The 12,135-nt window shown below is 37.9% G+C and overlaps 1 protein-coding gene and 1 pseudogene across 1 annotated transcript in view; one reads left to right on the top strand and one right to left on the bottom strand.

Annotated features, from left to right (window-relative positions):
• LOC149153426 (retinoblastoma-related protein-like) overlaps nt 1-2,518 on the top strand; it is a 46,844-nt pseudogene extending 44,326 nt beyond the window's left edge.
• The window catches only part of LOC149153425 (exostosin family protein), a 178,445-nt gene that overhangs the window by 56,684 nt on the left and 109,626 nt on the right, over nt 1-12,135 (bottom strand). The gene's annotated exons all lie outside the window — the stretch shown is intronic.

Raw genomic sequence — 12,135 nt, 5'->3', positions numbered from 1 at the left:
GTATTTATGATGCAGTGTGCTCAGTCATCTTCCACATGTTTGTTTACTCAACTCTTTGACTTAGGATAATTTCCAAGTCATTTCCACGTCATTCAGTCACATGGAATAATCTATTTCTCTCTATTTTATTTAATTCTACCCTAATTAAATGCCACAATTTCCACTAAACTTAGGAAATTTGGGTTTTGAAAGCCCAAAACACATTTTTAACCCCTCAAAGTGTGTCATAGTAGAAATTTGAGGGTGAGAGGTATAATTTTTATTACTCATACCCCATACAACTTCTTTAGACTACACTTATTACAATTTAAATACAATTTTATTTTCAATTTTAAACCTGCGGGAAATCTAAAAAATGACTACCTAGGTCTAACCAAATTCCACGAAATTTTTTGTGTGATCTAGTATGCTAATATACATCAACTCTAGACATTAAGATGTGTTAGGGGCTCAACCTTCAAACTGTCACCCTGGATTTGGAGTTAAAAGTAAGTGAAAAAACCTAGAAGATTATCCGCCTTTAAAAAAGAAGGGATAATTAACTAGATAAAAAAAAACACTCCAAGGTGTACTCATTTGCTAATCGAGTTTCAATATTCTAAGCTTGTTACAGATTCAAAACTCATCATTACTAGTATCACTTATTACAATTCCTCGTAGGGTGTGGAATCTGGGTACAAGAAAGATGATGAGAAATAGAAGTAGAGTTTAAAAACTCTGTTGATTGATGATATCTGATGGTACAAGTGTCCTTTGGTACATCCTTGCGTATGGAGTCTTCATATAGTCATTAGGTGCCACTCCAGTGGTCAACATGTCTTATGGCGGCGATATGCTCATTCAGTCTAGTCTGCTATTTAAGAAACTCGACTCTTGGTTTCCCATGAACAGAAAGGAAGTGTCTTTGTCATTCTTCAAAAATGTCCAAAACATGTCACACCATGCCTCGTCTCTCTGAAAATACAGATCAGCTAGGGTGGAATCAACAACATGATAAGGGATAGATTGAACTATTCAATTCAAACCTTCAAATTAGAAAATTGTAAAGACATTAGAAATCTTAATATATGCTCTTGCACATCTGGGAACTTTTTGGCTAGCTAATTGTTATTCAATAGAAACCATGGCTATAGACTAGCCATCACTAACAGAGTTATCTCTTACTTTTGTCCCTGAAGAAGATGATTCAACTGACCTCTGTAATCTGATAGAGAACTTGGACCAAGGCTGCCCAAGATTGTCCAAGTCACATGTTACCTCTTCTTGTTTCTTCCTCGACATGAGGGGAACTTGATGAGTGGATGTTTCTGAATGAAAAGGATAGTTTGTTTGGTTCAGGAAGAAACTCTTGAGGTTTTGGCACTATGTCTGGAGTGAAGAGAAAATTTGATAATATTTCCTCACCTACAAAAACAATAACAAGTCCACCATCTCCACAAGGCTCTCATGTGGCATGCCCTGAGAAAGGGAGTTGTGTCGCTACTAGTAATAAGACTCCATCCCCTACACCAGTGAGCACAACAATGACAATTGCAAAGTGGCTTCGAACTGTTATAGCTCCACTTCCTCCAAAACCTTCTTCATAGCTTGGGTATTTTCTTTCATCATGTGACAGGGACATTACCACAGATGTAAGTCACCGAGCAAGAATAATACTAGAAGCAATTTTTCCTAGTAGTTCACCTGGGGAAAGATGTGTTGCTGGAAGTCTCCAGAGTGCATCCTTGATGGATAGCATATGGGCAGAACAATGTAGGATGGAAGCATTAAAGTTGTATTACAAGGTTTTGGCTTCCATGTGCAGAGCAGAGTCGAACAGATTGTGAAGCCGTAACTTGACTTCTCCGTTGAAGAATGAAAGGTTCCATAGGTGCATGCTTGCTTGCTCTGCAGAACTTGTTTTAGCAACTCATAAGACAGTTACAATGATGTTTCCTACAGTTCTTGAGCGATCTGGGATAACTGCATTTGATTTGAGCAAGGTAATAGAGGGTTTTGTAAGGCACGAGGAAACTCTTCCAAGAGAATTAAAACGACATCTGAACAGTTTAGAGGAAAGAATACTTGAATCCATGGCATGGGGGAACAGCTCCTCGATGTACAATTCCTTCACTGTAGCAAAGCCCAATCTTTCGGCAGAAATCAATCGCTTAGGTATACTAGCAAATATAATGCCCTCACTTGATGCCATTGCGATGCATTATGGTGCCCCTTCGGCAATCCCTCAAAGAACTAAGGCTTCATTAGATCAGAATGTTGATACTCTACCTTCTCCTCAGAGACTTGCTACTATTGTAGTTTCTAGTGAGACAACTAGAGTTATAGGAGAACATAATAGCTTTGTTCCACCAATGAAGGAGCAATCATCAGCTTTATCAGCTTTCCCTAGAAAATCAAGGCAACAACCTCCTTTACAATCAGGCTATCAGCTTTTGAGAGTCCTACAAAGCCAAATCCTTATGAAGGTGGTGAGACTTCTGCAAAGGACAAAATCAACAAGTTGTTAAGAGGAATTTGAGACAGGAGGAGGTATTGGAGAAGCATTTCAATGTTTTTAGGATCTTAATATGCCATTCTTTCACCATGGGTTTGTTAAGGAAGCTTGGATTATGGCAAAGGAGAAGAAAAATGACAAGTTGTCGAAATTACTACAGGATGTGTTCAGTTGTGTTAGGATAATACAACAGATATATGTTGGAGCATTCTACAGGCATATTTGGGATCCTAGTATTGCTATATGTTAGTTTTTGTAGCATCGGATGGCATCCTAGTCTCGGCAGGTGTCAGAGAGGCTAAGAAACACTAGGAATCCATAACCCGGAAAAGGTTTTAGGAAAATCCACCTAGAGATGCCTTAATTAAGTTAATTAATCAGTGATTAAATTTTTCCTAAGTCTAAATTAAGGAAAATGATTAATTAATAGGAATTAATTGAGGAAGGTGAGATTTCTCTAGAAACCCACACGGATCAACTAGGAAGCTATCTCAGCGATTGATTAAGATTTAATCTTGGTCATTGAAGTCCCACAGTAAGATTATAAGAGGATGTTGATGGGTAGATGGAGGAATACACTTGAGATAGATTTCCTTGGGCAATTCAACTTTCCAGAGAGCAACAACATTCTACTGGAAGAATTCGAGCTAGAGAGGGGGCACAAAGATAGAGAGGGGCAGAGAAAGTGACTCCGAAGGAAGTTTTCCAATTCCAGAGAGTTAGCTACAGGAGGGTCGAGTTTCCTCAGTGACGTTGCGCAGGGTTGGCGCAGAAGCTTTGAAGGAGGAGTTCGAATTGGCCAGCCAGAGGTTTGATTAAATTTCAGGAGACCGGGAGAATTTCTGGAGAGAGCCAACGAGTCATTCTCAAAGGTTGAATTGGGCAGACGGCTTGATTAGTTACAGTATCCAGGCAAAGCATACCAGTGCTTGCGTAGAAGTGATGCAGAGATTGATGCAGGGGTTTCATGGAGCCCAGTATTTTCCAGTTTTGGATCTAGATCATGTAGTAAAATGTAACTAGGTTCGGTCTTCATAATGACATTGTAATTGTGATTTTGTAAATGTTGTAAAGAAGAAAATAAAATTATTTTTGTAATACCTTGCTTCATGGGTTTCATGAGCAAGAGGTTTATTTTAGATGGCTCCCATTGAGAGCCTTAGGATTTGTCAAAGACTCAATGTCATGTCAAATGTAATCTAGTAAAATAGCCCTCCAACAACAAGCACACAGTCCTCTTCCTATGTCGGCCTCAAGATGAATGAAGGAACTCATGTCGGCTCACATTATGGAGACACACCGTTTTAGAAACTCATGTCGGCTTATATATATGGACAGACCACTATATATAGTATATACCCACCTCGGCCTATTCCACAGTGTCAAGATTTTGCATCTTTGAGTTTTTCGGTTGGGTAGAACAGAGAATTTCAGATCTCTGGCATAGTGAGAAGACTTCAGATACCTCTAAGATTTTGCAGAATAATTACAGAGTTTGGATGTGAGAAAAGAGCTCGAACTGCACAGGAATGGAGATTGGGTAGGGAATTCGGATCCCTCTTATGTTCAAATCACAATAAGAACAAGGAGTATTGAAGTGCCAAGATAGCACAATTCGGATCTTTCTAAAGCTCAGTACACAATGGCAACAAGACATATTCGGATGTGATCACATGAGTTTTTGAAGGAAGATAAAGGGACAGTGAGATGCTTCCTACAGTGAAGAGCCTCTCTATCTAGGTATCACATCAAGTATAGAGAAGCAGTCTTGAAGAAATAACAATTCCATACAACCACAGATCAATAATGATAACAGTGAGAAGGTCTCACGAAAAGAGATCTAAATGAGAGCTCAGTGATGTCAATGTCTCAATGCTGAAAAGATCAAAGAGGAAGAGAAGACAGTCAAGCGGACTTGTGGTTTGGTCTTGGAGTGGCTAATAGGTCAAGGGTCTTGGTCAATTGGAATCTTTATACGAAGAATTTGTGTGGGTTTTCCTCTCAAAGAGTGAGAGGTTTTGGCCCTGGCTCATAGCCTACATATTGTGTCTCTTGTCTATTTATGTTCATGCATTGGTTACTGTTTGATGAAGAAGAACACTAATAATCTAACATGAAGAATATCCTAATCTAAACAAGTAAAAATCATTCACAAGCAGTCACTAATGGAAGAGAAATCACCTAATGCTAATGCCCTAGATTTCTCAACATGGTATCAGAGCTAAGGTGTTGAAGTCAAAGGAAGGGCATCTAATCAAAGAGACACTCAAGGATCGAGTTTCAAGAAAGGCATCTAAGCAAGTTAAAGTTATCAAAGCAAAAGATCAAGATCTACATTGAAGAATAAAACCCTAGATCGAAGAAGCAGTCTACAACAGCAAAAGTTTTGGATCCTCTAGTCATCATCAAAAGACCACAAAATCCCTCATCAAGTTATCTACAAAGCAAGGTAGCTCGAATGACTTTAAAGACGAAGATCACATCATCTTAGAGAAAGTTGAAACCCTAGAAGCATTTTTTATTTGCACTCATTCACTACCTAAGAAGTTGAAGTATCTTGAAGGCGAGAAGGCATTATCATAATCTTCAAAAGCTATATGGCAAGCTCCTTATCATTGCAACAAGGATCCCCTCATTATCCTTGAAGAAGACCATCCGAGGAAGCATCAAAACATCCACATCAATCACCATCAACAAAAGGAAGCTAGATCTAAAGACGTTGAAGGAGCAATCGCATTTATTAAAGAAGGGCTTTTCATTTGGAAGAAGATCATACAAAAGGAGCACTAATACATCTTCTTCATCCACCATCAAAGTGATTAAGTTGAAGATTTCATCTTCATCTTGTCAAGTATCTTTTATTCTTTAATCAATTTTGTAAAATGACTTCGTGTTTGCAAGGAGATCTATAAGTTGGTTGGTTCATCGAAATTCCTTGCATGGAAAAGAAGGATAGACATAGTCCTCAAAGAAAATGAAGTCATTGAACATATCAATGGAAATGTCACCTTTGAATACATGGATAGGGATCAAAGGGCTCAAGCGATTCTTATGAAATCAGTCAAAGATCCCTCATCCCTATATGGCAGGATTGGAGACATCAAAGAAATATATGATAAACTAGTAGAACTCTGAAGATAAGGTAAAGAAGGTCGCATCACTTAGATCTGATCTACACAAATTGAAGGTATCAAAGGATAAAGGGTTATCTCCATAAGATCTCAATTGAAAGGTCTAGGAGAGATAATCCTTATTGTTCTAAATGCACTAACTGATGAACAAGGTAACAATGTCTATGAGGATAAGAATGTTATCCCATTCAACAACTTGTGGTTTCTATGCAAGATAGAAGAAGACAGGTTGAGGGAAAAAGTGTTGAAGGATCAAATGAAAGGATTCAGACATTTTGTCAAAAGGAAAAGAACATAGCTAAGATTCAATGCTATGAGCATTACAGAAAAGATTGTCCTAAGCTCAAGTAGGGCAATAACAAGAAAGATAGAGAAGAAGTCCATTTCACCGAAGAAGTAGAGGAAGTTGAAAGAAGGAAGTCCAAGGAAGAGGAAAAGCATTAGAAGTAAGATCTTGTGACATCATCATAGGAAACATGAAAGATGTCTGGTAGTCAGCTATGAAGGATATAGCTCTTGAGAACCTCATTGGAAACTTAAGAAAGGAAGAAGTCATCCAGGACAAGTCTCATCATACATCAAGTCAAAAGGAAACATCTGTTGGATAAGGATATGCAAGATCCTCAAGATTCTCTGATGGAATCCTCATCAAAGGATTCACTGATCTAGAGTGGAAGCAAGTGTTTCATCAGGAACTCCAACATGTGGAATTCATGGGATGATGGTATGATGACATATGAAGCAGATCAAGGGATTGAAGCTCTTTTCAATCAAGAAAGTTGTTGAAAGAAGCCTAGATGACCTAAAGGTAAATGAGGTATGTATGCTTGTATTCAATATTATAAAGTCATGTTGTATGGTTGCAAGTAACATGGATCACTACTCGATCTTGAGAAGCATGATCAAAGGAAAGGAATCTACTCCTATGAAAGGTTATCAAAAGGCATGAGTCACACTAGATGAAGTCAACACAATATGTCCTCGTATGAAGTATGAGGTGGTTGACTACAATTGAGGAACTTTGATTGGAAGCTCTTGGGAATGAAATGAAATGTGTGAAGAAAGGAAGGAAGAGATTGTGAGATATGCAACTATTGTAAAGGCAATCAACATCCAAAAAACCAAGAAGATTTGACTAGGAACTCTCCCGAAAAGATATGAAGACTCTGATAGAAGTCTGAAAAAGATGGACCCCCTTGACAATGGATAGCTTTTGGAGATGTGTCAACATGTATGCAGGACATTGATACCTACAGGAAGATGTCATGATGAAAGACCATCACAAAGGTAATTTTGATTTAAGTGTTCATTTCTTATTTTTGAACAAGTATCTGGATGAGCTTATGCAGGGCTACCGAAGGGAAGAACTATGAATGTCTTCCATAAAGAACCTTGTAGAAGGATGCAAGAACCTTCCGAAAAACAAATCCTAATGAAGGTAGCAGAACATGAAGCAATGTCAGATGAAGACAGATGAATCACTTTCCGATGAAACGAATGATGACATGATTGATGGATGAAAGTGATGGATGGTTTGTGCCCTATGAAGAAGTCCCCAAAAGATGAAGACTCCACATCAAAGAAGAAATTCATGACATCGAAGAAAGGAGTTCTTCAAGCAACTGGTTGCCCCATCATCTCAAACCTGAGAAGCTACTGAAGGACCCTATTTTGAGAGGGAACCTTGAAAGCTTGTTACTTGGAAGAAACTTGGAAATTTCTAAGCCAAGAGGGAGCTTAGGTACATTCCTTGTGTAGGGATGAATAAATTCCTTTAATGGAATAGATATGTCCTCCCTAATTGAGAGGGAGAGATAGGTGCATCATTCTAGACTTCACCTGGGAAGACAGAATGAGAGGATTGGGTAATTATTTGGCATTCGAAACTCTTTGAGGATGAGATAGGGCATCCAATAGAAGAGTAGTAGTCAAGGACCGATATTCCTTAAGGGTTAGGGAGTTGAAGACAAGAATAGTCCTCACGGAACATATCCTGAGTACCCAAGTAGGATATGCTCTGAGAGAGACAATGATGAGAGTGTCTATAAATCATTGGTCTTGCCAGCATTGAGCTCAGATTTTGTGGAGAGATAGAGTTGTTAGTCAAGGCCTTGCAATGTAACAATGTTGGTTGGTATGATGCTAAACAAATGGGTTACCAATCCAATTCTTCTTATGAGAAATTCTTTAGATTGAGAATGACCAAGTACCATTACGAATACCTCCCTAGTTAAGAGGGAGTGTTGTAAAATGTAACTAGATTCGATCTTCATAATGACATTGTAATTGTGATTTTGTAAATGTTGTAAAGAAGAAAATAAAATTATTTTTGTAATACCTTGCTTCATGGGTTTCATGAGCAAGAGGTTTATTTTAGATGGCTCCCATTGAGAGCCTTAGGATTTGTCAAAGACTCAATGTCATGTCAAATGTAATCTAGTAAAATAGCCCTCCAATGACAAGCACACAGTCCTCTTCCTATGTCGGCCTCAAGATGAATGAAGGAACTCATGTCAGCTCACATTATGGAGACACATCGGTTCAGAAACTCATGTCGGCTTATATATACGGACAGACCACTATATATAACCATCTTAGCCTATTCCACAGTGTCAAGATTTCGCATCTATCTCTAAGTTTTTTGGTTGGGTAGAACAGAACTTCGGATCTTTGGCATAGTGAGAAGACTTTGGATACCACTGAGATTTCGCAGAATAATTACATAGTTCGGATGTGAGAAAAAAGCTCGATCTAAGGGACAGGAATTGAGATTGGGTAGGGAATTCAGATCCCTCTTATGTTCATATCACAATGACAACAAGGAGTATTGAAGGACCAAGATAGCATAGTTCGGATCTTTCTGAAGCTTGGTACACAATGGCAGCAAGACATATTCAGATGTGATCACATGAGTTTCTAAAGGAAGATAAAGGGACAGCGAGATGCTTCCTACAGTGAAGAGCCTCTCTCTTTAGGTATCACATCAAGTACAGAGAAGCAGTCTTGAAGAAATAACAGTTTGGTACAACCACATTTCATTGATGATAACAGTAAGAAGGTCTCACGAAAAGATATGTAAATGGGATCTCAGTGATGTCAATGTCTCAATGCTCGGAAGATCAAAGAGGAAGAGAAGACAATCAAGAGGACTTGTGGCTTGGTCTTGGAGTGGCTAATAGGTCAAGGGTCTTGGTCTTGGTATTCGTCAATTGGAATATCTATAAGAAGAATTTGTGTGGGTTTTCCTCTCAAAGAGTGAGAGGTTTTGGCCCTGGCTCATAGCCTACATACTATGTCTCTTGTCTATTTATGTTCATGCATTGGTTACTGTTTGATGAAGAAGAACAGTAATAATCTAACATGAAGAAGACCCTAATCTAAACAAGTAGAAATCATTCACAAGCAGTCACTAATGGAAGAGAAATCACCTAATGCTAATGCCCTAGATTTCTCAATAGATCAGTGTTGGGTGAGACAAAATTTGTCTCACTAGTTTTTGTGGCCAATATCTTCCGTAGAGGATTGCTAGTTTGGGCATCCAGTTGTACTCTAAATTTCTCACTACTGCTTAATAATAAAACCCTTAGCTATTGAACTCGTTTTCCCACATTGGGTTTTTCCAGGGACTTTTTTCCAAAAAAAAGATGTTATATTTTTTGTGTGTGCGCGCCAGTATTTTCTCAGTTTCCAGTTTATCTTTCGCAATATTTTTATTTGTGAAGATTGCAGTGCGATTAATTTGTTGTTGTCGTCGCAATAAATGGTTAAATTAAATAACAGTTAGAAGAATTATTTCCAATTGTTGCAATAGAATTTCAGTAGTGAAATTTTCACACTATACAAATTATGGACTGCTTGAGGGCAAGCAATCTCGGGAAGGGAGGATTGTAATGTCCCCTTGCAAGAAGATCGATTTATTTGTTCATTTTCACATGGAGAGAAAAGCAACATCAAAAAGTGAAATGAACAATTAAATGAAACAGGGTTATAAAGAGAAAATCCATGGTATTTTGATGACCCATGGTATTGACCATGGTATTTCAACAACCCATGGTATTGACCATGGTATTTCAATGACCCATGGTATTTCAACAACCCACGGTATTCGGATGGGGAACAATTATAAAAGGAAAGATGAGAGTTCATTCAGGGGGAGGGATTGATTACTGATTTTTGATAATTATTTTGGGAGCTCTAGTAGCTCATTGTGTGAGGGGAAAACCTTGTGGAAGTCCCAGTTTCATTGTTGGAACTATACCCTAGCTGGTGGTGATTAGTTTCGGTGGTAAAACATCCACCCTAGCTAGTCAAGAGGCAGAACCACTTTAGGTTCTTCAATGGCACTCATCATAGAAGAAGGATCAAAGATCAGAGTCCGAAAGAAGGGTCCAATTACATCAAGTGTCCGGAAGAAGGGTCCAGCTACAACATGTGGGCATCTCAACAAGGAGGGCTGAATTTGCCAAAGAATTATAGTAGAAATATGCCAAGTTTCTAGGTTTTCTATTGCATTATTGTATAAATTCTACCATCTATTAAATAAATACATGGCTAGTGTTTCTTTTTTTCAAAATTGTTTTATGGTGTCTCCCCTTTATTCTCATTACTACAAAAGGGTTGTAACAATGTATGCTTGCAAAATGTTTGACGAAATGTCTTTAGGAATTGGCATATCCAAGAATTAATTTAAAAACAGACATTACACACTATTCTTATTTATCATCATCACTTGTGGAATTCGACCTCCTTTAGAGAGCTTGACTTAACCTGTTTGTAACTCACGACTTATGGAGATGTGATCTTTTTGGAGCTATCACTATTAGAGAATGAATTGTTTGTTGGAGATGTCTTTTTGGGATTGAAAGAAGGTTATTTCTTGGAAATATTGTAGGTTGAATTGTAAATTTTTAATGCTTTTTCATGTAACGAATGTATGCTATGGTTTTTCTCTTGTTCCATATCTAAATGCATATCTTTATTGGAAGATCTTTCTTGATCACTGCATGTTAAATTTATTTTCCTTGAATGCCATAGAGGAACTCCTAGAGAGCGTTCCCTTACTTAATTTCTACCCTCAACAAAGGATAGCTAGGGTTTATCAAGTGGAAACTAGGTTTCTCCCTCTTACTCCAAGCATAGATTTAATTTCTCTTAAATTTTTCCCTAAAGGCTCCATCACCCAAGTAGGGAAAGGCACTAGGAATCCTCGTGGTGGTCGAAAATCATAAAAGCTATCTTTGTCCCTCTATTTATTTTTCTAAGCCCTTTAAGGCAAGCCACTAGGGTGAGGGCATAGGGATGAGTTCATTTAGGGCAAGTTTTGTATGGACATTGAGGCTCCAATAGCTTAAATTCACCTTGATTGATTTTCTACACTCAAAATCTAGTATTTTTCATGGTTAGATATGCCCTAATAGGGTTGATGTCATCTACCCTAAGCAATGTTTGCCCTAGTAAAACCCTAACTTTGGCTAAAGGCTTCAACTTGGGGCTTAATTTGAAGGTTTTCCCTCTCTGTTGATTACATCATTTTGCAAGCCTTTTCTTTGTGCTTGTATGCCTAGACACTTTTTGTTGAACTACAACTTGAAACCCTAGGTGTCATGCCTTTTTAAGGCTTTGTGTATAGTATGTTGCTCCTACACATAGAGATTGTGCCCTTGTCCATTGAAGAAGTACCTTTACCTAACCTTTGACTCATATCACCTTGAGTCATTTTCCTTAGATTATCCTTTAGCTGAAAACTCGGAAGCCTCCCATGTGGTGAATTCCACTAAAGAGCAGGAGGTGAATTGTTGAGGTGAGAGTGGCAATCCACCTCACTGTTGAATCTAGGTATCATTTTTGCCTTGTGAGGTATCTCACAAGTCCTGCTAGATTTTGAGGCAACACTAACCAATAGGGTTGTTGGTTAGCTAGATGGCTATCTAAGGAGGAGAAAAAATTATCCTATGGGGTTACCCACTTGTTGGTGGGTCACATGGACTAACTATTCTTTGTGTATAAGGGAGTTGAGTACTTGTCAACCTTCAAACATCAAAATATCATCTGCCAAAGTTGTCAAAGAGTATTTACTACAAAGGAATACCATAGTGAAATGAAAACATCAAGACTTGCATTGCAAATTAAGAAATTAAAGGACAAACTAGAAAAATATTAACAAAATGAGGAAGTATTACAACAAAAAACATAGATCTCGAGAAGAAATTTGACAATGAATTATTGAAGAGAGATGAAGAAAATTTGTGTTTAAAGAACCATAATCAAACTTTGGTTGCTCAAATCAAGAAGCTAAAGAACACGAAGTCACAACAAGAAAACTTGAACTTAAAGGAAATCAATAAAGGAAGAATGACCCATCCAATGGAATTAAAGAAATCATTAGACGTAAAAATACAAATCATGAGGAACCAATACAAATCTAATTAAAATCAAATATCTAAAAGATTCACATCCAATTGAAGTAGAGATAGTGTTAGACATTAAAGTAGAGACAACAAATACAGAAAC

This window comes from Pinus tabuliformis, chromosome 9 (assembly GCF_031772625.1).
Source record: "Pinus tabuliformis cultivar Carrire ecotype Pingquan chromosome 9, CPIR1, whole genome shotgun sequence".
NCBI lineage: Eukaryota > Viridiplantae > Streptophyta > Pinopsida > Pinales > Pinaceae > Pinus > Pinus tabuliformis.
Note: the sequence above shows the minus strand (reverse complement) of the source record. Positions and strands in the feature narration are given on the sequence as shown.